Here is a 27905-nt window from a genome sequence, read left to right on the forward strand (position 1 = left end):
CAGCAGAATGAGAACAACATCAGAAATCCCATCATGCTTTGCACAGCATCAGGGGAAAAATGCCCGGGCAGTTTTCTTCTGTGCAGCTGAAAATAAGGCTTGTATAAGAGAAAGAAAGTTCTGATGCTGTGAAACTGTTAAAGAAACACCAGGCCTTCTCAGTGCTGCTGAGTCGATTTTTAGTCTGGAGGTTCACTTTAATTCACTAAAGAAGCTTGCCTTATAAAGGTGTAGAGATACATTTTCACAGTGAGAGCATTCTCTTATCACTTCAGTTCTTAAGTTACCTCCTCTGTAGCTATTTTCACATGAAGTTAATTAACAGCCTGTCTTTAACTTTAGAATTCTGTCGTTATTTTAAGGATTGAAACATTAACATAAAGAGAAACTGTAACCAAAATTTGAACTTCATCCCAATCAGTAGCTGATACCCCCTTTCCCATGAGAAATCTATTCCTTTTCTCAAACAGATCATCAGGGGGCTCTGTATGGCTGATTTTGTGGTGAAACCCCTCCCACAGTGTGATGTCAGCACCTCACAGCATTGAGGTACTGACATCACACTGCGGGAGCCTTGTTGCATTGTGGGAAATAACAGCTGTTTACAACTGCCAAAAAAAGGCAAGCAGCCTCTCCTTCCACTGACATCACCTGCCAGCAGTAAAAATGTCACCATGTGATAAATGTCTGAATGTAAATCAGGGAGAGGAAAGATTTTACAATGAGCAAACACTGACTAAATCATTTATACATAATTATTGTAAAAAATAAGCACTTGTTTATTACAATATTTTCACTGGAGTTCCTTAAGAGATCTCTCCTTAACTGGACAGAAGAGTTAACTTTAGGTTTGCCTGAGGTAAAATGTTTCTTGAATACTACATGCCTTATCACCATGGTGATAACACCAGTAACAGCTCAGAAACCTTGTTAAAAACAGAAGATAAACTTAGTGAATTGAGGCCATTATCTTATAAGTTTATTTGCAAGCATGAAATGGGGGTGCTATGAAAAAAAGGGTGCAGGATACAGGCAAATTCCTTATTTTACAATAATAAGTATAACAATATCAGTTTACAAATAAATTTCGTTTTAAATTATCACTTTGTTTAAAATTCATTTTTAACGATTGTTATTATTCCAGAGACACATAGTGTATGCTTACTCGTGTTTACGTCTGAGATTTAGCAGAAACTATCAATAACATGTTACCGTAAAAACACATGTAAAGTATATATTAAACGGTACAAAACATTAGGAAATAATCGAGCGGCCGGGAATCGAGCAGGGCATCGAGTGCGGGAACGAACCGTGTGTATCCAGCATAAGACCCCCTGGTGGTGCCTAACCCTAAGACCCCCCTGGTGGTGCCTAACCCTAAGACCCCCCCTGGTGGTGCCTAACCCTAAGACCCCTCCAGTAGTGCCTAATCCTATACCTCCCCCCCCCCCCCCCCGAATTATAAAACAAAAAATCTCAAAAAGAATGTGAAAATGATAAAAGAAAAAAAATTTAATTACATGTCAAAATGACAATTAACATAATTATAATTCTAAAAACAATTATAAAATTGATTTAAATAAAGTACGATATCAAAATATTGAAAAGTTAAACGATAATTTAAAAAAATTATCGTTCCCATGCCTATCGGCCGGAGACGGACAAACCGGAAGTATTCGCCGGCGTGTCCTGGAGCATCGGAGCGGGGCTGCGAGGGCACCGATCGGCTGCAGGGGGCTGAGGGAAACCCCAGGTGAGTAAATCTCATTTTTTTCATAGACTTAAGGTTCACTTTAACGGGCACCCGGTTCGTTCAGTTTTGCACCCAATAGCCGATGTTTAACATTAGAGTTAATAGCAGCGCCCAATTTTCTTGCTTCTGTTTATTTTTACTTCAGATTCCCTTTAACTAAGAAAATTTTATTTCCCTTTCAGGCAGCTATTGATTAAAGCCTAACCGCGAGGCATGGCCTGAGGAGGTATGAATAGGAAGATATATGCGCAGCTTCTTTCATTACACCTCGCCGTGGCTCCACACTAACTACAGGAAGGAGATTATGATATTTTAGAGATAAGAGGAATAGAAATCATTTGCACTGTGTAAACAGCTGAGCGAGAGCGCAGGAATCCAGCATTCTTCTTTGGGGGGCAATGTGAGAGGTATACCTGCACATGGTGCCCCCTGCTGGTGACAGTCTACGATTATTTGGTATGTTGGATAAGCGCACATCATAACACTCTCTTGTATATGTCTTTGGCTTTTAGTATTACTGCAGTGCTTTTACAACTGTATTAACAGTCTACGAATATGTCTGACCGAACCCTTTAACCCAGGGGTGTCAAACTCAAAGTCAAAGTGGGCCAAAATTGTACACATCAATAAAACTTTAGTGCTAAAAGGTACTTCCTTCCTCCACCAACACCCTTCAAAGTGCAGGCTTACCAGCTCTTAGTAAGACCCAGATTATAAGGTCTGGGGCGTATGTATATATATATATATGCCACAACGATCACCATTTCTTGTTTCTGTCTTCTATACTGATATGTCCAGCCGCCTTCCTCAGCAAATAGACATTCCCAGCATGTGCATGACAAATAAATAAAGATCTAAGACTCTCCGAGCTGCTGATGACGCTATTGCGAAACCTGGTCGAGCGGAGGTTTGGTGGATGGGAAAGCGGCACCCCACGTATTGATTGATTATATGCGCTTTACTGCTGTGGGTCCCTTTCAAAAGGGCCCAGGAGTGAGTATTTTGTATACACTGTTTTATTGAATAAATGTTTTGTACTTTTAAACGGAGTACACTTAGATCTTTATTTATTTGTCATGCACATGCTGGGAATGTCTATTTGCTGAGGAAGGAGGCTGGACATATCAGTATAGAAGACAGAAACAAGAAATGGTGATCGTGGTGGCATATATATATACATACGCTTCAGACCTTATAATCTGGGTCTTACTAAGGCTAGGTCCACACTAGACCCGGTTGCAGGATGGACACTGCAGTCTGGATCAGGGGAAGTACCCACCGTACTGCAAACTGATGAAAGTGCATCAGTTTTGCATCAGTTTCCGTTCAGGTTTTTCCCTGACAGAAAACGTCTCCATCATTAGGAAGGAGCGGGAGGATTTTTTTGGGCCAATCATAAAGCTCAGGCTATCCGTTTTAACATCCGTTTTTTGCCTGTGGAGCTGGAGATGCGTTTTCTCATTACTTTCACTACCCCTGCGTGTATCCGTGGTCCTGATCCGTTGCGTGAAAATGCAGCAGATCCGGACCTTCCGTTCAGGTTTTGAAAACGGGTCCCCGCAAACGCAGACGGATCCGTTTTTTACTTGGGTGAGGCTGGCTGGCTGCTATTTTCAACATTAGTATCGGGACTCCGTTTTTCATCAGGTTTGAAAAACGCAGCCACGGATACGTTTCCGGACCTAGTGTGGACTGGCTCTTAGAGCTGGTAAGCCTGCACTTTGAAGGGTGTTGGTGGAGGAAGGAAGTACCTTTTAGCGCTAAAGTTTTATTGATGTGGAATTTTTTGGAGTCTATCTGAGGACTTTTAACTTGGCAAGCTTTATGGGACTTGTTCTGATCCAAGAAGGACATTTTATATTTCTCTTGCGCGGATATATTGCTCATTCAAAATTGTACACTGGCACCAAGTCGAGGGCCAACCTCAATGTCTAGTGGCCATCTCTCTCCCTTATAATGTTCCCTGGTGTCTAATCGCCTATTTTCCTCCCCTATACAGTTCCCCGGTGTCTAGTGCTTCCCCTGTTCCTCCACTATACAGTTCCCCGGTGTCTAGTGCTTTCTCCCTTCCTCCCCCATATGCCTTCCCTGGTGATCTAGGGTTTCACCTCCAATGTTGTTTTCCCGCTGGTCTAGAGTGAGCCAAACATAATGCAAAGTGAGGAAACCACTTGAGGGCCAAATTTAATGGCTCTGCGGGCCGGAGTTTGACATGTATGCGCTAACCAGAATGTTGCTGAACTTATGCAATTCCTGCTAGATTTGGTGCTGCAGACACAGGAGTATACCATTAAATTTGATTGGATGACAGGCTGTTTGTGGACCATATAAAATGGCAGATTGCTGGCTGGGAGTGAGCCCGGGGCCCCTGTCTTCCATGTGCACCAGTGTTTGTGTTAAAGCGGGATTGTCACCATAAAAATCAAATTTCAACAGCAACTAGTCTGAGTGTATTAAGTGATAAAGATGCTAATCCGGCATTCAAAACTGTCAAAACTTTTTCTGCTGTTATGATTTGGAGTCATCACATATTTAAGGAGCACTGGCCCTTTAATAGTCAGTGCCAAACAGTTGCATGCGGGGGGCTCTTTTTATTCATAATATACAGTGGTTTGCAAAAGTATTTGGCCCCCTTGAAGTTTTCCACATTTTGTCATATTACTGCCACAAACATGAATCAATTTTATTGGAATTCCACATGAAAAACCAATACAAAAGTGGTGTACACATGAGAAGTGCAACGAAAATCATACACGATTCCAAACATTTTTTACAAATAAATAACTGCAAAGTGGGGTGTGCGTAATTATTCAGCCCCCTTTGGTCTGAGTGCAGTCAGTTGCCCATAGACATTGCCTGATGAGTGCTAATGACTAAATAGAGTGCACGTGTGTGTAATCTAATGTCAGTACAAATACAGCTGCTCTGTGATGGCCTCAGAGGTTGTCTAAGAGAATATTGGGAGCAACAACACCATGAAGTCCAAAGAACACACCAGACAGGTCAGGGATCAAGTTATTGAGAAATTTAAAGCAGGCTTAGGCTACAAAAAGATTTCCAAAGCCTTGAACATCCCATGGAGCACTGTTCAAGCGATCATTCAGAAATAGAAGGAGTATGACACAACTGTAAACCTACCAAGACAAGGCCGTCCACCTAAACTCACAGGCCAAACAAGGAGAGTGCTGATCAGAAATGCAGTGAAGAGATCCATGGTGACTCTGGACGAGCTGCAGAGATCTACAGCTCAGGTGGGGGAATCTGTCTATAGGACAACTATTAGTGGTGCACTGCACAAAGTTGGCCTTTATGCAAGAGTGGCAAGAAGAAAGCCATTGTTAACAGAAAAGCATAAGAAGTCCCGTTTGCAGTTGGCCACAAGCCATGTGGGGACACAGCAAACATGTGGAAGAAGGTGCTCTGGTCAGATGAGACCAAAATGGAACTTTTTGGCCAAAATGCAAAACGCTATGTGTAGCAGAAAACTAACACTTCACATCACTCTGAACACACCATCCCCCCTGTCAAATATGGTGGTGGCAGTATCATGCTCTGGGGGTGCTTCTTTTCAGCAGGGACAGGGAAGCTGGTCAGAGTTGATGGGAAGATGGATGGAGCCAAATACAGGGCAATCTTGGAAGAAAACCTCTTGGAGTCTGCAAAAGACTTGAGACTGGGTCGGAGGTTCACCTTCCAGCAGGACAACGATCTTAAACATAAAGCCAGGGCAACAATGGAATGGTTTAAAACAAAACATATCCATGTGTTAGAATGGCCCAGTCAAAGTCCAGATCTAAATCCAATCGAGAATCTGTGGCAAGATCTGAAAACTGCTGTTCACAAACGCTGTCCATCTAATCTGACTGAGCTGGAGCTGTTTGCAAATAAGAATGGGCAAGGATTTCAGTCTCTACATGTGCAAAGCTGGTAGAGACATACCCTAAAAGACTGGCAGCTGTAATTGCAGCAAAAGGTGGTTCTACAAAGTATTGACTCAGGGGGCTGAATAATTACGCACACCCCACTTTGCAGTTATTTTTTTTTTTTTAAATGTTTGGAATCATGTATGATTTTTGTTCCACTTCTCACGTGTACACCACTTTGTATTGGTCTTTCATGTGGAATTCCAATAAAATTGATTCATGCTTGGGGCAGTAATATGACAAAATGTGGAAAACTTCAAGGAGGGCGAATACTTTTGCAAACCACTGTATTCCTCCTCTTCAATTTATTTCCCTTCCCTAGCTGCATATCTGAAACACGATCCCCTGCTCACTTGTGTTTACAAACAAGGCTGAGGCGACTCAGTGATTGGAGCAGAAAAGTAAAAAAAGTAAAGGGCAGAAATGACATCTGGATTTAGCCTAAACTGTGGGCAAAAGACATGGTTCCCACCAGGAACAGAATTCTCTTAACTTACCATATAAAATTCACTGAAATCAAAACGTGGACAGTACAATACATGTGTTATGTAAGTAGATCAAGTATTGATCTACTTACATATGTGTTTTTTTTCCCCCTGGCAAAGTATGGCTAATTCTACTGCTTTAAGAAACTATGAGAGACAGGCTGAGATAAGTGCTTCAGAAAACAGCACTGTAGCTCAGAGAAGCTCTTTTGCATAGATAGCAACTGAAGTTTCTTAACTCTTTCTGTACTGGAAAACAATATGAGACTCAAATCTGTGCTACTAATGTTCTATTTCTTAGCTGTACTTCTCATACAAATCATTATAATTTTATTTTCACTTCAGATCCCCTTTAACTAAGAAATGTTATTTCTCTTTCAGGCAGCTATTGATTAAAGCCTAACCGCGAGGCATGGCCTGAGGAGGTATGAATAGGAAGATGTATAGGCAGCTTCTTTCATTACACCTCGCTGTGGCTCCACGCTAACTGTTGCAAGGAGATTATGATAATATTTTAGCGATAAGAGAAATAGAAATCCTTCGCACTGTGTAAACAGCTGAGTGAGAGCGCAGGAATCCAGCATTCTTCAATAACAATGTTTTGGTCTTTATGCCAAGTGTAACAGAGAACAAGAAGCCTGTTATGCAGGCAGCGGGGAGATCAGGAAGGGAGAGCTGCGGTGGGAAAAGTGGAGGAAGAGGGCATGTAACCAAAGGGGCAATATGGCTGAATAAGTCATTCTTTCTTGTTCATGGTAAATAAATTACCGCTCACTAATTACATTTTCTAGGATTGCCCTTTAGTAACTGTGGTTATTTGATAGAGGAACTCCGGTCTAACAGAAAGGCAGGATATTTTAGTAACACTATAATACTGCCCAATCAATTAATCCCGCATTCTGCAACGGTGTGAAAAAAAGCACCTGAGATCATCATTCATACAATAATAACATTTGTAAAGCGCTTTTCTCTCATAGGACTCAAAGCGCATAAATGCGTCTCAGATAAATACAGGGTTGCAGGCTGGACTTTGTTACAGAGGAAATAGGTGTTCATAAATGCCAGACTAAACAGGTGGCTTTTCAGTTTGGACTTAAAGGGACACAATCAATTAACATGTTTTTTTTTCAGTTGAGATAGGAAATGTTTGGGAAGTGCTGCTAAGTACTGGTGTATACATTTCACTGCTTATCTATTTGTTTACTGTTATCTAATTCCTTTCACATTTTTCTGATGACAGTCTGCTGAATTTCTGACGGCAGACTCAGCCATGAGGGGAGGGGTGAAATTCCCTCACAGTGTATCTGTTAACTGTGTGTGCAGAGAGGTCAGTAAGAGACAGGCAGAGCTTTCTCTGACAGAGAGCAGAGAAAATGTATCTTATGTGCAACATAAACATTTGTAATACTATAGTGTGTGAAACCTGATACCTGTTTTCAAATAATCTCCTTCAATATTACACTGTTCTTAGCAGGTCAGACTGCAGAGATTCATCCCTCTGCAAATGAGACATTCCAAACGTAGCTAAAATCTACACACATTGAATTAAAGCTTTTGCCTCTGATATTTAACATGAATAATAGGAAAATGTTAACACAGCTACTTAGACATTATTTGTACATTGTCATTTTAGAACACTTAGGCATTGATAGTATTCCTTTAAAGAGAAACTCAAGTGAAAATAACATAATGAACAAAAGTGCTTAATTTTTACAATAATTATGTATAAATGATTTAGTCAGTGTTTGTCCATTGTAAAATCTTTCCTCTCCGTGATTTACATTCTGATATTTATCACGTTGTGACATTTTTACTGCTGGTAGGTGAGGTCAGCGGAAGTAGCTGCTGCTTGCTTTTTTTTTGGCAGTTAGAAACAGCTGTTATTTCCCACAATGCAACAAGGCTCCCACATTACGAGGTCAGCACCAGGGTCTGACATCACACTGTGGGAGGGGTTTCACCACAATATCAGCCACACAGATCCCACCTGATGATCCATTTGTGAAAAGGAAAGATTTCTCATGGGAAAGGGGGTATCAGCTACTGATTGGGATGAAGCTCAATCCTTGGTTACGGTTTCTCTTTAAGTGCTTCCAGAGATAGAGATGTCCTGATTGAGTGTGGCAGGGAGTTCCAAAGTGTAGGGTCAGCATGACAGAAGGCTCTGTCTCCAACGGTTTTCAGTTTGATTCTGTCATGAACACTTCTTGTTTTTCTACATAACTGGCATTATTCATAACACTAACCAGTATAGTATAAAAAAAAAGTGGGTAAATACAGTACATAGTTGTTTTTGTTTTTTTTTTTAAAGCAAACTAAACCCAAAACGAAACAATGCAAATTCTAATATAAATTAGGGTAATAAGTTAGCATAAACAGTTCACAATATACAGGAGCGTTCGGCGCATGTGCACTTTTCACAAACTCCACAATCGCAGAATGCTCTGGGCAATGGGAGCGCAATCAAGGGGGCACATGACTTGGGGCCATGCATGCAACTTTCAGAGGATCTGAGAGCTGCTAAAGGGATCAGAGCAGAGAGACAGCAAGGGACCAGGACAACTACAGGGGGCTGCAAGGAGCCCCAGGTAAGTTAAACTGGCCACCTTGCCGTCACTTTAGGATCCTTTTAACCAATATACTATATAACTACCATTGCCACTGTTTTGAAGACATTTTGGCCCACTTTTCTCTACAGAATGCTTTTAACTGATAGTTATACTGTAAAGTTTTGGATCACCACCTGCCCAAATATACTACATCTCCAGGCAAAAAACGTACACTCCTAAAGAGGAACTGTAGTCAAAACAACATAATGAGTAAAATTGCTTATTTTTTTTTACAATATTCATTTATAGATTATTTAGCCGGTGTTTGCCCATGGTAAAATATTTCCTGTCACCGATTTACATCCTGAAATGTATCACTTGGTGGTGACATTTTTAGTCCTGCCAGGTGATCTGTACAGAATGTTTACTTACTGAGAGTTCAATGCACAGAGGGACATAATGCTTGATCTGCAGATGGAAAAAACAGTTATTTCCCACAATGCAATGACGCTCACAGAAAGCAAACTGTGAGGACCATGGTCATGACATCACACTGGGGGAGGGGTTTAACCACAATATTAGCCACGCAAACCCCCTTATGATCTATTTAAAAAACGGTAAAATTCTTGTGGGGAATGGGTATCAGCTACTGATTGAGGTGAAGTTCAATCGTTGGTTAAAGTTCCTCCCTAAGTACATAATGTTAAGTATATACTGTATGGACAAGCCACACAAATGATCAGAGTAATGGAAGGTGTCATTACCAGGAAATGCTTGGTAAACTAGGCTGTGAAAATAATCCTTCTACATTGGAAAGGCCCATTACCTCCTAATGTCAAAGACTGGCTTTCCAGTGTTACTGCTACTCTGAAATATAAAAGATTGATATAGACACCATACAGTAGTGCCCTAACAAACTTGAGAGAATATGATACACTTGGCTCGACTCTCTTGGGCTAGCCTATTTTTACTTAGCTAGAGGCAGACTCACATAATGGTTCTCCCTATTCTCATTTTTCTCTACTCTCTGACAAGCGCCAGGTGTGCTTTTAGGATGTGCTACAATGTGTATAAATACTCTGCCTGTCTCTGTGTCACTGTATTTACATGTGTATTCCTCTCCTTTGCTATTCCCAAAGCTATGTGTAAGCATATGTATCTAATCCTGCAAACCTTAAAGTGTACCCGAGGGGATATGTGACATGATGATATAAACGTGTATGTACAGCACAAAACATTAATAGCCAGGCTGTTTTATTTGTTTTATTTTGCTGCCTAAAAGAGATAATTTCTAGGCGTGGAAGTGACAGCTTCTGTCTTGTCGGTAGCTTGTCGGAATATAGTAAACATCACTGATATGCAAATTACAGCCATAATAGTTTTCCTGGCAGAATACACCTTTTGAGGGCAGGGAGATATGAAATACATGAACTATTGACCTTGTTCTAACTCTGGGACACTTCATAGGCTGCCATTGATTCGAGACCGTAATTCAACCTACTTTGTAAATGTTTAAATAGAAAAGAAAACCCTGGTATACTAAAAAACAGTAATTTTAGGGGTAGGAGGATAAATATAAATGTTTATCTCATCAGTTTATTTTTACTTTGGGTTAACTTTAATATGTTTATATGAATACTGAACCTTCTTTATCTGGAGGATTTATAGTGTGGGACACTACACTACTGCAATCTCTATTTTTGTTGTTCTGCAATAAATGAGGTTTGATATGAAAAATATATATACCGTATTTATAATTGTTTGCGGGTTTAGCTTTAAAATGCAAGGGGTGTAAGACTAGAAAGGTAGAGGATTCCTTTAAGAGTCTTCTATAGAATGTCCTTGGTTGGTTCCTTGTTGAAATCTCCACCTTGAACTCATATGGTTCAAAGCTGGTTAATTAGTGATGTCAGAAGATAAATTTTCACAGACTGTAGCCTTCAGGCCTCGCACGACTCAGACATTCCCTGGCCATAATGTAATTTGCTGGGCTGGAGATCCTGTAAGGATAACATGAGAGGCTGAGGCAAGACTAATAATTTGTGGAGAAGAAGAGGGGGAATGTTCTTGTACAGTCTGCCATACTAACCAAACGCCACATTACTTCCATTCCTTGGCAATCGGCTCTCTCATTCCAGAAAGCAATGAGGGGGAAATCATATAGTTACGCTGCTGCCTGCGATATCACATCTCAGCCACACAACCAGCATCCCAAGTGTCTGCTCTTTCTGGATCAATAGAGATGCATTGTTCTCAATAAGGTTGAAATAAAGCCTTATGATGAATGCTGGCGAATATAAAAGAAATCTTGCATGCAGCATTTTCACCTGTCATTTACGTATTTGGTATGCAATGACAGGTATAGCACACCTTCATACATTCTTAACAGCCAATGTAATACACATATGGCTGCTTACAGGTTAAACAAAACCTGAAGTGAAATTAAATGTATAAGGTAATTAATTCTATGTGTAGTATTGATGATACAGTAAATAGAACATTAGTTACATGGAAAGGAGTCTCATATTTTTATTTTCGGTTTAATGGGTTAATTTTTAAGATTGAATCAGACTATCACAGTTCCTGTTTAGAATCCACACTTTGACTTGTTAAGCTGAAAGAGAAAGTTAAATTATGACTCTTTGAACTTAAAGAGACTCAGAGAGGACATACACTACAGCTCTGATACTTACCCAGGGCTCCTCCCACCACATAAACGTGTCTAAGTCCCACACCATCCTCCAGCTGTCTCCCGTTCAGCCCCAGTAATCTCCATTACGAGCCTCAGTCGATGCCAGTCAGGGTCTCCCGTGCATGCGCAGTAGATCCGGAAAGACGTCACCGAGGCTTGTAACGGAGCTCACCGCGGCTGAACGTCAGACCACGGTAGGACGGCGTGGGACTTAAATGTGTTTCGGGGCGGTAGGAAGCTCCGGGTAGGTATCAGAGACGCAGTGTATGTCGTCTATGAGTCCCTTTACTGCACTTAAACCTCATTAGAAGCGTTATCTCACTGTGTCTCAGCTGTTTTACTTTTCAGGAAACCACCAGAATTGACAAGCTGTCAACAAGCTCTTTTGCATAAAAAACAACAAACGATTATTTTAACTCTTGCTGTACTTGAAAACAGAAAAGCACTTTAGACTATTTCTTACTAGGGCTAGTATTATATGTACTTATGTTTGTCTCTTCGTGTTACAGGTAGAGATGTAGCGAACGGTTCGCCGGCGAACGGTTCCAGGCGAACTTAGTGGGTTCGCGTTCGCCTGCACCAGGCGAACTTTTGCGGAAGTTCGATTCGCCCCATAATGCACTATGAGGGTCAACTTTGACCCTTTGCATCACAGTCAGCAGGCACATTGTAGCAATTCAGGCTACACTAAGCCCTGGAGCCCCACCCCCCTTATATAAGGCAGGGTCCGGCGGCCATTAGCCTCACTCGTGTGCCTGCTAGAGACAGACTAGGGACAGCTGCTGCAGACTTGTTCTTCTAGGGACAGATTAGTTAGGTTCTAGGCTGCTTTGCTTGCTCCTGACTGATTATTATTGCTTTTAAAGCACCCAGCAACAGCTCTTTTCAGAGCTCAACCTGTACATTTTTTTTTCTGTGTGTCAAACTGACACTTTTGTTGCATGCACAGCCTTGCTAATTGATATTGTGTGTGCCACTGCCAGCAGCCCAGCACATTCAGTGACTACCTGTGTGTGTGACAGGGAGCTGCACATTGTACTACCCAGTACTGCATATACCCCAGTACCTGTTGTGTTTACTTAACCCACCTCATCACTGCATATACCTAGCTTTGTGTTGAGTGAACCCAGCTCACTGCATCTAACTACCCAGTACCTGTTGTGTTTACCTAACCCACCTCATCACTGCATATACCTAGCGTTGTGTTGAGTGAACCCAGCTCACTGCATCTAACTACCTGTTGTGTTGAGTGAGAACCCACCTGGCCACCTCACTGCATCTAACTACCTGTTGTGTTGAGTGAGAACCCACCTGGCCACCTCACTGCATCTAACTACCTGTTGTGTTGAGTGAGAAACCACCTCACTGCATCTTAAGTACCTTTACTGTTCAGTGAACCCAGCTCACTGCATCTAACTACCCAGTACCTGTTGTGTTTACCTAACCCACCTCATCACTGCATATACCTAGCATTGTGTTGAGTGAACCCAGCTTACTGCATCTAACTACCTGTTGTGTTGAGTGAGAACCCACCTCACTGCATCTTAAGTACCTTTACTGTTCAGTGAACCCAGCTCACTGCATCTAACTACCCAGTACCTGTTGTGTTTACTTAACCCACCTCATCACTGCATATACCTAGCTTTGTGTTGAGTGAACCCAGCTCACTGCATCTAACTACCCAGTACCTGTTGTGTTTACCTAACCCACCTCATCACTGCATATACCTAGCGTTGTGTTGAGTGAACCCAGCTCACTGCATCTAACTTCCTGTTGTGTTGAGTGAGAACCCACCTGGCCACCTCACAGCATCTAACTACCTGTTGTGTTGAGTGAGAACCCACCTGGCCACCTCACTGCATCTAACTACCTGTTGTGTTGAGTGAGAACCCACCGCACTGCATCTTAAGTACCTTTACTGTTCAGTGAACCCAGCTCACTGCATCTAACTACCCAGTACCTGTTGTGTTTACCTAACCCACCTCATCACTGCATATACCTAGCGTTGTGTTGAGTGAACCCAGCTCACTGCATCTAACTACCTGTTGTGTTGAGTGAGAAACCACCTGGCCACCTCACTGCATCTAACTACCTGTTTTGTTGAGTGAGAACCCACCTGGCCACCTCACTGCATCTAACTACCTGTTGTGTTGAGTGAGAACCCACCTCACTGCATCTTAAGTACCTTTACTGTTCAGTGAACCCAGCTCACTGCATTTAACTACCCAGTATCTGTTGTGTTTAGTTAACCCACCTCATCACTGCATATACCTAGCGTTGTGTTGAGTGAACCCAGCTCACTGCATCTAACTACCTGTTGTGTTGAGTGAGAACCCACCTGGCCACCTCACTGCATCTAACTACCTGTTGTGTTGAGTGAGAACCCACCTCACTGCATCTTAAGTACCTTTACTGTTCAGTGAACCCAGCTCCCTGCATCTAACTACCCAGTACCTGTTGTGTTTACCTAACCCACCTCATCACTGCATATACCTAGCGTTGTGTTGAGTGAACCCAGCTCACTGCATCTAACTACCTGTTGTGTTGAGTGAGAACCCACCTCACTGCATCTTAAGTACCTTTACTGTTCAGTGAACCCAGCTCACTGCATCTAACTACCCAGTACCTGTTGTGTTTACTTAACCCACCTCATCACTGCATATACCTAGCGTTGTGTTGAGTGAACCCAGCTCACTGCATCTAACTATCTGTTGTGTTGAGTGAGAACCCACCTGGCCACCTCACTGCATCTAACTACCTGTTGTGTTGAGTGAGAACCCACCTGGCCACCTCACTGCATCTAACTACCTGTTGTGTTGAGTGAGAACCCACCTCACTGCATATAACTAGCATACCCCCGAGATGGACAAAATGGACAAACCTCTGAAGAGGTAGAGGCAGACCCAGAGGAAGGCCACCAGGCACCGGCAGGTCTGTGGCTGTGCGAGGTGGTGTTGCTGTGATTTCGTGCGGACCTGCCCCAAAATACAGTGCTCAGAAGAAGGCATGTGCCATCACTTCCCAAAATTGTGAGGAGGTGATTGAGTATTTAACACAGAACACCTCATCTCCCACAGCCACCAGCGCTACAACAAGCACCAAATCCGCTGCATTTGACACTTCGCAGGAGTTATTTGGTGGTGGTGGTGAAATCACTGATTCCCAGCCACTACTGCAACAACAACAAGAAGGCGCAGGTACACCACCTCATACGTCTGAGTTAGGTGGCGATAGTATGGACGTAACGTGTGTGGATGGGGATGATGGTGGACCACCTGAAGTTGGTGCACTTGAGGAGGTGTCTGAGGAAAACGCAGCTGGCCAGAAGGATTATGATGACGATTATACGGATACCATATATGTTCCCGGTAGAGGAGATGACCAGGGGGACAGTTCAGAGGAGGATTCAGAGAGGACTAGGAGGAGACGACTCCATGATAGAAGCAGAGGGAGCTCGTCCTCAGAAACAGCTGGGGGCAGTGTCCGGCGCCATGTATCACCAGCTATGGCCAGCCAGCCAACATGCCCTTCAACGTCAGCTGCTGATGCCACCCTAGCGCCATCACCCCAGGGGGGTTCAGCGGTTTGGAAATCTTTTAACGTGTGTGTCTCAGATCGGAGCAAAGCCATCTTTTGTCTCTGCCAGCAAAAATTGAGCCGTGGAAAGGCCAACTGTCACGTAGGGACAAGTGCTTTACGAAGGCACCTGGAGAGAAGGCACAAACAGCTATGGCAAGAACACCTGAGGAAAAGCAGCACCCCTCAAAAGACAAGCCGCGGAGAACAACCGCTGCAGCCGTCACAGGGGGCTTCTGCTGCTCCACGTTCCCATGGTATTGTTCGTGGTTGGGGGGAGGAAGAATGGATACACTTAAACAATTTAAAAATACAACCATCTAAACTTTCAAACAATTTAAAGATACAACCATCTAAACTTTCAAACAATTTAAAAATACAACCATCTAAACTTTCAAACAATTTAAAAATACAACCATCTATCATTTTCAAAAAATTTAAAAAAAGGGCAAAAAAACTTGCCCTCCGTAAAACATTCTTGGCAAATGCTTTCGACTTGGTTTGTCTTCCGCTGGCTCAAGGGTCCATCTGACCACAGATGCCTGGTCTGCAAAGCACGGTCAGGGCAGCTACAGCATGGGTCTCAGCAGGCTCCCACTTCGGGCCGGAATCCAACCTTCATTCCCCGCGGTGACAATGGCAGACTTGCCCTCCATAACGGATTCCCGTTAAAGGATTTAAAGTTAATTCATTTCAAATACACAGCAGGGCTTTGAAAGTCCGCCTCCTGTATTGTTATTTTTGGTCACTACCTTGGGGCGGGCGTGCATGCCTGCCTGCTGCCCTCCTTGGATGTGTAGTGGTAGCCGTTTCTCAGGCTCCACACCGGATTCCATCCCTCATTCCCCGGCCATTACCCGGGGTCACAAATGGCAGACTTGCCCGCCTCCATATGATTCTCGTGAAAGGAATGTGGTGTCATCTTTGCCCGCCATAACTGGTTCTCGTTAAAGGATTTAAAGTACATTCATTTCAAATACACAGCAGGGCCTCGAAAGTCCTCCTCCTGTATTGTTATTTTTGGTCACTACCTCGGGGCGGGCAGGCGTGCATGCCTGCCCGCTGCCCTCCTTGGATGTGTAGTGGTAGCCGTTGCTCAGGCTCCACACCAGATTCAAACCCCTCATTCCCCGGCCATTACCCGGGGTCACAATGGCAGACTTGCCCGCCTCCACAGGATTCTCATTGTAGCGGTACTGAACAAGTACACAGCAAGTAGAAAATGTAATTTAAAAACAAAACGTAAGCTTTTTAACAATGCCATGGAAAGTTGAGAAGGAAGTCACACATTACCTGACATCACTGATTGAGGAAGAGCAATCTCGCCATGTTGCGCAGTAGTCCAGCATGGCCGTCACTACACAAACAGCTGTTTGCGGTGCGTTACACAGTGAGTTTGGTGTGTCAGTGTGAAGCAGTACTCTAATTACACTCCCTGATTGATGTATACACATGCAAGATGTTTTAAAGCACGTTAGGCCTGCAATTTAGCATTCAATGTGATTTCTGCCCTTAAACCGCTGCTTTGCGTCACATCCAGATTTTTCCCCGGGACTTTTGGCATGTATCCCACTCCGCCATGCACCCCTCCAGGTGTTAGACCCCTTGAAACATCTTTTCCATCACTTTTGTGGCCAGCATAATTTTTTCTATTTTTCAAAGTTCGCCTCCCCATTGAAGTCTATTATGGTTCGCGAACTTTTCCGCGAACCGAACCTTCCGCGGATGTTCGCGAACCCGGTTCGCGAACCGAAAATCGGAGGTTCGCGACATCTCTAGTTACAGGTCACTTCAGGTATGTTTTAACACAATTTTCTAGCAGCTGGCTGTGCAAGTACTAGTTTAGGGGCATTGGAAGCAGTAACTGAGGACTTAACAAGCAGGTTCAGCCAAGTATGCATTAAAAGTGGCAATTACTGTCCCACAGAAATATTTAAAAATCCAGAAAAATGGACAGTCAGGGTAGACTTTTTGGGCATCATACGCTTTCCAGCATGCCTCTGTCTACAACAGTTTTCTGCAAATAGGAGAAAGGGCTGTACACAACTGTATTTTCTAAAACAAAAAAAGTGCAATTGTAAGAAAGTTCACCATATGCCATCATGCAGTACATGCTAAAAAGTTTTGTTGCACTTTCACTGATTGTGTTTGTTATCTATTGGGACACACAACCTCAATTCTATATCTCATCGTTTGCGTCATGCTAAAAAGTTACTTATGGTCACTTTAGTGAGAAACCATAACGCTGGACAAGGGACTGGTCTTAACACCAGGTAAGTGGACTTAGTGTGCTGAGACATAGGTAAAGGCTTACTTAGATACTATTCATCTTTTGTTGGCCTTTTATGCTTTTACTGATTTTTGCTTTGTGAGTTTTTACTTTGTTTATTAAATGTATGATGGAAATCCTCTGTGTATGGCAAGGCTGAGCGGATGACTACAGTCACTTTCACAGGTGCAGGACCCACACTACAGACCTACAGGACGGTGGGTGAAGCCAAGTAAACCATTCTTGATTTTGAGTTCGGTGGAGCTTACCATACTGTAAACTCTGGACATCAGAACAAGGTCAGCATTGGCTCTCAAAGTCCTGAGTCAACGTCATGGATTTTTCACTTTAAAGAACGGTAAATAAGGAACTTTGCCATGACTCCTAAATATTTCAAATTTAATGCAGCTGTAACAGAGCAATTTCCTTAGAAAGACCTAATATCCTTCTAGAAAGCATGGAGCTGACAGAAAAGTGAGTGTTACCCAATAGCTCTCACTCTCCAGTTTTATTCCTGTGCTACTTTGACTGCTTTGACATATTTTGACATATACTCTGCACAGCTCAAGAGATTCTTATCCTTAAAAATCTGCTAAAGCTGCAGTGCTGGCCACAAAGAGTAAGTTTCTCATCAAGGGGAGGAGGTGGCTCTGTTCAAAGGGACATACTGTCTATTGCTACTTCACAGCTCTTATTTGATTACTTTATGTGGGTAATGAAATGATTGGAGAGGGGGATGAGTCTGGATTGTCCATTAAGATTATACTGTCATCTCAACAAGAAGAGAAGCTCCAGTTAAGTCCAATAAATATTGCAAAAAGTACAGACATACTATGCACAAAACACGTGTTGCTATTTAATAATACTATAAATTAAAACATTAGAGGCTGAACTAGGCCTTAAAAAAATGTTTTCAAACCAGCTGACAAGTATTCAGGTTGGGACTGCTTTGTCCTTCTCTACAGACACCAGTACACAAGTCTGAAGATTCCATAGCAGCCCAAACTTGCTGATTACACCAGATGTTACATCCCACATAGGGAAAAGATCAGCCTCCTGGGGTTAGTGTTGGATAAACAGACACACAATCCAGAAGTTATTTCTAGCAGTTTTTACACCTAACCTAAATAATGAAAGTAACAATGTAGGACAAAAAGATGTGCAGTTCCATTGTTGACAAAAGTTATTTCGCTGATAGTAGAAAAGCCACAGTTTCTTTCTACATATTAGCAGCTACAAATCTGCAAGCTACCTTAATAAAGAAAACCTGAAATGAGTGTGTATGTATATTATTAATATAATTTAGTATTTATATAGCGCCAACATCTTCTGCAGCGCTGCACAGAGTACATAGTCATCTAACTTAACTGTCCCTCAAAGGGGCTCACAATCTAATCCCTGCCATAGTCATATGTCTATGTATCATGTAGTGAATGTATCATAGGCTAGGGACAATTTCGGAGGAAGCCAATTAACTTTTCTGTATGTTTTCTTTGAATGTGGGAGGAAACCAGAGTGCACAGAGGAAACCCACTCAGACACAGGGAGAACATAAAAACTATGTGCACTATCCCTGCAGATAGTGCCCTGGCTGGGATTCGATCCAGGAATCCAACGCTGCACGGCGAGAGTGCTAACTACTACGCCACTGTGCTGCCATATGTGTGCATTTGTGTATGTACTGTATATGTGTACGTGTGTGTATGTATATGTGCGCGTGTGTGTATGTATATGTGCGAGTGTGTGTATGTATATGTGCACGTGTGTGTATGTATATGTGCGCGTGTGTGTATGTATATGTGCGCGTGTGTATGTATATGTGCGCGTGTGTATGTATATGTGCGCGTGTGTGTATGTATATGTGCGCGTGTGTGTATGTATATGTGCGCTTGTGTGTATGTATATGTGCGTGTGTGTATGTATATGTGCGCGTGTGTGTATGTATATGTGCGCGTGTGTGTATGTATATGTGCGTGTGTGTATGTATATGTGCGCGTGTGTGTATGTATATGTGCGCGTGTGTGTATGTATATGTGCGCGTGTGTGTATGTATATGTGCGCGTGTGTGTATGTATATGTGCGCGTGTGTGTATGTATATGTGCGCGTGTGTGTATGTATATGTGCGTGTGTGTGTGTATGTATATGTGCGTGTGTGTGTGTATGTATATGTGCGAGTGTGTGTATGTATATGTGCGCGTGTGTGTATGTATATGTGCGCGTGTGTGTATGTATATGTGCGCGTGTGTGTATGTATATGTGCGCGTGTGTGTATGTATATGTGCGCGTGTGTGTATGTATATGTGCGCGTGTGTGTATGTATATGTGCGCGTGTGTGTATGTATATGTGCGCGTGTGTGTATGTATATGTGCGCGTGTGTGTATGTATATGTGCGCGTGTGTGTATGTATATGTGCGCGTGTGTATGTATATGTGCGCGTGTGTATGTATATGTGCGCGTGTGTGTATGTATATGTGCGAGTGTGTGTATGTATATGTGCGCGTGTGTGTATGTATATGTGCGAGTGTGTGTATGTATATGTGCGCGTGTGTGTATGTATATGTGCGCGTGTGTGTATGTATATGTGCGCGTGTGTGTATGTATATGTGCGCGTGTGTATGTATATGTGCGCGTGTGTGTATGTATATGTGCGCGTGTGTGTATGTATATGTGCGAGTGTGTGTATGTATATGTGCGCGTGTGTGTATGTATATGTGCGCGTGTGTGTATGTATATGTGCGCGTGTGTGTATGTATATGTGCGCGTGTGTATGTATATGTGCGCGTGTGTGTATGTATATGTGCGCGTGTGTGTATGTATATGTGCGCGTGTGTGTATGTATATGTGCGCGTGTGTGTATGTATATGTGCGCGTGTGTGTATGTATATGTGCGCGTGTGTGTATGTATATGTGCGCGTGTATGTATATGTGCGCGTGTGTGTATGTATATGTGCGCGTGTGTATGTATATGTGCGCGTGTGTATGTATATGTGCGCGTGTGTATGTATATGTGCGCGTGTGTGTATGTATATGTGCGCGTGTGTGTATGTATATGTGCGTGTGTGTGTATGTATATGTGCGCGTGTATGTATATGTGCGCGTGTGTGTATGTATATGTGCGCGTGTGTGTATGTATATGTGCGCGTGTGTGTATGTATATGTGCGCGTGTGTGTATGTATATGTGCGCGTGTGTGTATGTATATGTGCGGGTGTGTGTATGTATATGTGCGGGTGTGTGTAGAGGAGGGGGTTACCGTTTATCAACTTTTTTAGCATGGTAGTCTTTTGATCTCAGTAGCTTGAGTCACACACCTGCTAGAAACATGCAGCCCAACGCCTGTTCTGCATACCCCTTCTGGGTCTGTAATACAGAAAGTAGTAAATGCAGAGGAAATCAGGCAAGTTGCATTTTTGTAAAGGAAGTAGTTAATGGCATTCTTTCTATTACTCCAATCACTTCCAATATCTAATTTTTGAGCCTATGAGCAGTAATACACTGGCAGTGAACCATTGAACATAATCAGGAGATATTCAAATATAACTGTCATTACAGGCTGGAATGCTCAGAGTATAGGGCCTGATGCACGAAAGGCCGGTAATTTTGCGGTGTGCAGTATGAATCGTGGCGCCGTCGCATGAGTTGGGCATCAGGTGGTGCCACGAATAGTGAAATATTGGTAATTTAAATTACCGATATTTTATAATGCTCTACCCGGCACCCATTCTTACTTGAACCTTCTGCTATAAATGCATAACCCTAATTCCCCTCCCCACACCTAATGACTAACTCTAACCCCAAATGACCAAAAGCTGTAGTCAGTTGTCTACAACCATGAATTACTGTGTAGTAGTTGATCAGCTAGCAGCCGCATCAGGTACCCAAATCACAGCTTGGGCACCCAATTGTCGATAATGAACACAGGCAGAAGCGGTTACACTATTAGCGCCACATGCGTTACTGGGATAATATATGGCGTAACACAAATTACAAATTATAGCAATGTGTGCATTATCAGGCATGTTGCTAATAGTGGAACATGCAGTGCTCCCCTGCGCTGCCTGTGCATGGCAAAATTAAGGGCCTTTCCTGTTCCAGGTCCATAGTCTCTAAACCATACCACAAATCCCTATTCAGGATGCAGATTTTCAGAGGCATAACTACCAGCACTAAGAATATATAATTTATACAAAGTCTACAGCCGGGTACACACCATGCAATTTCCCAACAGGTAGATGGGTCGATAATTTGACAGATCCAATTGGATTTACAATCAATTTTTGTGATCACTTCTATGCAAATCGATCAGAAAAATGATTGGAAATCAGATCAGACCTGTCAGAAATGATCTATTCGACCCATCTATCTGACGGGAAATTGCATGGTGTGTACTAGGCTTAATGCAGACTAGAACACTACAGGGAGTGCAGAATTATTAGGCAAATGAGTACTCTGACCACATCATCCTCTTTATGCATGTTGTCTTACTCCAAGCTGTATAGGCTCGAAAGCCTACTACCAATTAAGCATATTGGGTGATGTGCATCTCTGTAATGAGAAGGGGTGTGGTCTAATGACATCAACACCCTATATCAAGTGTGCATAATTATTAGGCAACTTCCTTTCCTTTGGCAAAATGGGTCAAAAGAAGGACTTGACAGGCTCAGAAAAGTCAAAAATAGTCCAACTGACTGCCCTATAAACAGCTCATTACAAGGTAAACAAAACCAAACACAATATGAAACCCCTCATAATTAGCAGCTGGTATATTTAAGGCTTGAATGCTTCAGCTTTTGGAACCAAAATAAACGACCCAGACTTTGAAGAAAGACTAAGAAAGGTGGACATACAGATCCTCTTAGAGACATGGACCCAGACAGAGGACGAGTCATCAGTACCCATTGGTTATCGGGAATTCACTGTTGCAGCCCAGAAACATAAACATATCAAGCAGGGCCGCTGCTCAGGAGGGATTATAATCTGGTATAAGGAGGAGCTCCAAGAATACATCAAACCAGTGAAGAGAGGGAACAGCCACATCTGGTTAAAGTTAAGCAGCCCCATCATCTCTTCTCAGACTGACATTTACCTCTGTGCAGCATATATTGCACCAGCAGAATCACCATACTCTAATCCAGAGAGCTACCAAATCCTACAAAGGGAAGCTGCTCACTTCCAAACCTTGGGGAAAATACGTATCTATGGTGACCTAAATGCCAGAACAGGAACAGAAAAAGACTACCTCACCTCAGAAGGCAATTTCCATATATTTGGACCTGAGACCCAGTACCCTGAAACCATACAGAAAGATAGAAACAGCTATGACAGCACAGTCAATAAGTATGGGAAACAACTGCTGAACCTCTGCAAAGGTCTAGGACTTCACATCCTTAATGGCCGAACCAAGGGGGACTCTCTAGGGAGATATACACTAAACTCCCATGTAGGTAGTAGTGTGGTGGACTATGCCATCAGTGACATGGACCCTGCAAGCATCCGCGCTCTCATAGTCACCCCACAATCACACCTGTCAGACCACAACCAAATCCTACTATACATCAATTCCTCAAGCAAACCCTCTGTACAACAACATCCAGGAAGCCTGTGTAACCTACCACCCACTTTTAAATGGTCCAGAGAATCAACCATAAAGTACAAGGAGACTCTCAACAGACCAGAAGCAATACAGCTACTTCTGGACTATCAAACGTATACCTACAACCCTGATCAACAAGGTGTGCAGCAAGCAGCAAAGTACTTCAACCAGATATTACACACCATTGCAGAAATGGCCAACATAAGAAGGACTGCCCAAAAGAGACCATCAAAGAAAAACTCAAACAAATGGTTCGACAGTGAATGCAAGTCACTAAGAAACAACCTACGAGCCATATCAAACAAAAAACACAGACATCCAAACAACATAGAATTGAGGACAGCACATGATGCCGCACAAAGTCAATATGAAGCAACCATTAAAAAGAAAAAACAAAATCACATCCAAAATCGACTCGAACGGCTTGAAGAATCCCTGCAAGACAACTCCTTTTGGGAGACCTGGAAAAAAATTGGCAAAAAACCCAAGCAAAATAATCAGCACATCCAAAATGGCCAAGTCTGGCTACAATACTTCAAAGACCTATACAGAGATATTCCTATAAAAGAACTCAGACCAGAACAAGTACAAATATTCAGTAAATAAAGAACCTGGAGGAGAAGGTGAAAGATTTTCAAAACCCACTTGACACACCTTTCACACTGGAGGAAATAAAAGAGAAGATACAATCCATGAAAGGCAAAAAAGCTAGTGGCACAGATGGAATCCTATCAGAAATGATCAGATCTGGCACCCCAGAAATCCATGCTGCAATATGGAAACTATTCAACCTGGTCCTGTACGCCGGTTGCTTCCCTGAAGTCTGGAATGAAGGACTCATAACTCCAATTTACAAGAGTGGAGATCGCTATGACCCAGCCAACTACAGAGGCATCTGTGTGAGCAGCACACTGGGAAAACTGTTCAACAGCATCCTGAATAAGAGAATCCTCACCTTTCTCACACAGCACAATGTTATCAGTAAGAGCCAAGCAGGTTTTATGCCTAACCATCGCACCACCGACCACATCTACACCCTGCACACCCTTATCAAGCACCATGTACACAGAAGAAGAAAGGGAAAAATATTTGCCTGCTTTGTGGACTTTAAAAAGGCTTTTGACTCAGTGTGGCATCCAGGTTTGTTCCTGAGACTCCTAGAGAGTGGAGTAGGAGGGAAAACATATGATGTCATAAAGAGCTCATACACTGGGAACAAGTGCAGTGTGAAAGTAAATGGGAAAAGAACACCTTTTTTCCTACAGGGTCGGGGGGTAAGACAGGGTTGCAGCCTGAGTCCAACACTTTTCAACATATACATCAACAAATTAGCCTCAGCCATAGAAGCTTCACCAGCACCAGGACTCACCCTGCATGACACAACAGTGAAATTCTTACTGTATGCAGATGACCTCTTACTGCTATCACCAACTAAAGAAGGTCTACAAGACAGCCTAGAAATCCTGGAGAAATTTAGCACAACATGGGCACTCCCCATTAATCTAAAGAAAATCAAAACCATGGTGTTCCAGAGGAAAAACAGGTCAGCCCAGAGCCCATCCTTTATACTCAATGACTGTGAAATCAGCAGAACCGATAAATATACCTACCTTGGTCTGGAAATCAACCAATCAGGAAGCCTTAAAGAGAAACTCCAACCTAGAATTGAACGTTATCCCAATCAGTAGCTGATACCCCCTTTTACATGAGAAATATAATGATTTTCACAAACAGACCATCAGGGGGCGCTGTATGACTGATTTTGTGCTGAAACCCCTCCTACAAGAAGCTCTGAGTACTGCGGTACTCTGGGCAAACTGCCACAATGTAACAATGTTCACAGACAGGAATTAGCTGTTTACAGCTGTCTCTAACAGCCAAAACCGCTAGGAGCAGCTACATAACCTGCCCACAGTAAAAATGTCACCATGTAATACATGTACACACAATTGATCCCTACAGAAGTTATTAAAATATAACTTTTATTTGTTCCTTATTAAAAACTTATTTCATATTTGTTTTCCTTTTATTAGTGCATAGAAACCCACAAGATTGGATCAAAATATGTATCGAGCATTTGCACCACTTTGCAATTTTTAGTGACTATGCTCTTAAAGCCCAATCTGGGTTGTTTGCTTTTTACTTGCTACATATAATTAATAAACCCTCCACCAATCCGACATGTTTCAACTCCTTACATGGAGTCGTCGTCAGGGAAAATAAAGTGCTTAGTGCAAAGAGTTGCTAGTGCATATAGGAAGAAAAAGCATTACAAATACATTTCAGAAAACAAAAAAATGAGAGCATGTAGTGCTCTCCAGCTCTGACAGAGCTGGAGAGCACTACATGCTCTCATTTTTTTGTTTTCTTTACTGAAATGTATTTGTAATGCTTTTTCTTCCTATATGCACTAGCAACTCTTTGCACTAAGCACTTTATTTTCCCTGACGACGACTCCATGTAAGGAGTTGAAACATGTCGGATTGGTGGAGGGTTTATTAATTATATGTAGCAAGAAAAAAGCAAACAACCCAGATTGGGCTTTAAGAGCATAGTCACTAAAAATTGCAAAGTGGTGCAAATGCTCGATACATATTTTGATCCAATCTTGTGGGTTTCTATGCACTAATAAAAGGAAAACAAATATGAAATAAGTTTTTTAATAAGGAACAAATAAAAGTTATATTTTAATAACTTCTGTAGGGATCAATTGTGTGTATAAATTAAAATCAGGTTTGTGTATTGTGACCATGTAATACATGTCAGAATGTGAATCTGGGAGAGGAAAGATTTTACAATGAGCAAACACTGACTAAATCATTTATACATAATTATGGTAAAAAATGAAGCACTTTTTTGACTACATTATTTTCAATGGAGTTCCTCTTTAAGTCAGCCATGGAGGCCCTAAAAGCCAAAGCATGCAGAACGTTCTATGCCATCAGGAAAGAACTGTACCACCTCAAACCACCAGTAAAGGTCTGGCTGAAGGTTTTTGACAGTGTCATCACCCCAATCCTACTGTATGGAAGTGAAGTATGGGGCCCCACCACCTACCCAGACCAATCAAAATGGGAATCCAGCCCAACAGAAATATTCCACCTTGAGTTCTGCAAACACCTTCTCCATGTCCATCGGAGTACCTCAAACAATGCCTGCCGAGCTGAGCTGGGGAGATTCCCATTACTGCTTGAGATACAGAAGAGAGTGTTGTCCCTCTGGGCCCACCTACAGAGCAGCAGCCCTGACTCACCCCACTACAAAGCCATGCTGCACAATGAAGACCAAGAAAAGCCGTGTGCACTGAAAGTCGTGGTCAGCTCTATACTCCCTCCAACCCCCGGCCCACAGGTCATAACAAAAGTCCAGATAAAACACACCACAGCTAAGAGCAAAGAAGACTATGTGGAAAAATGGAGGAGTGAAATAAAACAGTCACAAAAGCTAGCCATATACCAGTCTCTACAAAGAGAATATAAAATGGCCCCATACCTGGAAAAGCTGCAAAACTCTCAAGAGAGAAAAATCCTGAGTGTCTACAGATTGAGTGCTCACAACCTCGAAATAGAGTCTGGGAGACACAGACAGACGTACAAACCCAGGGAGGAGAGACTATGCCAACACTGTGAGCAGAAGACCCTTGAGGATGAAAGCCACTTCCTGCTGCACTGCCCCAAATATACTGCAACCAGGGACACTTACTTTAAGAAATTGTCGGAACTATTCCCAGACTTTGTCACACTAGAAGATGAGAGAAAAACATATATCCTACTGGGAGAAGAGGAATCCACAGTGACAATCGCTGCACGCTATGTCACAGCATGCCACAGACTGAGAGGAGCATAACGGAACTGTAAACCTAAAAATGTCCACAGACTGCTTAGCCATTGTCCCCCTCCCCTACCCCCTCCCATGTCCCCCTTTTTCCCCTTGCTTTGGCAATACCTGTATGAATCTTGGTCATGCCAATAAAGCTATCTTTGATTTGATTTGATTTGAGATATCTTGCAAAGGGATGAAGCACTCTTAAAATTGCAAAGCTTCTGAAGCGTGATCATCGAACAATCAAGCGTTTCATTCAAAATAGTCAACAGGGTCGCAAGAAGCGTGTGGAAAAACCAAGGCGCAAAATAACTGCCCATGAACTGAGAAAAGTTAAGCGTGCAGCTGCCAAGATGCCACTTGCCACCAGTTTGGCCATATTTCAGAGCTGCAACATCACTGGAGTGCCCAAAAGCACAAGGTGTGCAATACTCAGAGACATGGCCAAGGTAAGAAAGGCTGAAAGACGGCCACCACTGAACAAGACACACAAGCTGAAACGTCAAGACTGGGCCAAGAAATATCTCAAGACTGATTTTTCTAAGGTTTTATGGACTGATGAAATGAGAGTGAGTCTTGATGGGCCAGATGGATGGGCCCGTGGTAAAGCGCAGAGAGCTCCAGTCCGACTCAGACGCCAGCAAGGTGGAGGTGGAGTACTGGTTTGGGCTGGTATTATCAAAGATGAGCTTGTGGGGCCTTTTCGGGTTGAGGATGGAGTCAAGCTCAACTCCCAGTCCTAATGCCAGTTTTGGAAGACACCTTGTTCAAGCAGTGGTACAGGAAGAAGTCTGCATCCTTCAAGAAAAACATGATTTTCATGCAGGACAATGCTCCATCACACGTGTCCAAATACTCCACAGCGTGGCTGGCAAGAAAGGGTATAAAAGAAGAAAAACTAATGACATGGCCTCCTTGTTCACTTGATCTGAACCCCATTGAGAACCTGTGATCCATCATAAAATGTGAGATTTACAAGGAGGGAAAACAGTACACCTCTCTGAACAGTGTCTGGGAGGCTGTGGTTGCTGCTGCACGCAATGTTGATGGTGAACACATCAAAACACTGACAGAATCCATGGATGGCAGGCTTTTGAGTGTCCTTGCAAAGAAAGGTGGCTATATTGGTCACTGATTTGTTTTTGTTTTGTTTTTGAATGTCAGAAATGTATATTTGTGAATGTTGAGATGTTATATTGGTTTCACTGGTAAAAATAAATACTGTATATACTCGCATATAAG

General features: G+C 42.7%; 1 protein-coding gene across 3 annotated transcripts in view; it reads right to left on the reverse strand.

Moving 5' to 3' along the window:
- The window catches only part of LOC137571506 (glypican-5-like), a 557948-nt gene that overhangs the window by 460774 nt on the left and 69269 nt on the right, over positions 1-27905 (reverse strand). The gene's annotated exons all lie outside the window — the stretch shown is intronic.

Source organism: Hyperolius riggenbachi, chromosome 4 (genome assembly GCF_040937935.1).
Source record: "Hyperolius riggenbachi isolate aHypRig1 chromosome 4, aHypRig1.pri, whole genome shotgun sequence".
Lineage (NCBI taxonomy): Eukaryota > Metazoa > Chordata > Amphibia > Anura > Hyperoliidae > Hyperolius > Hyperolius riggenbachi.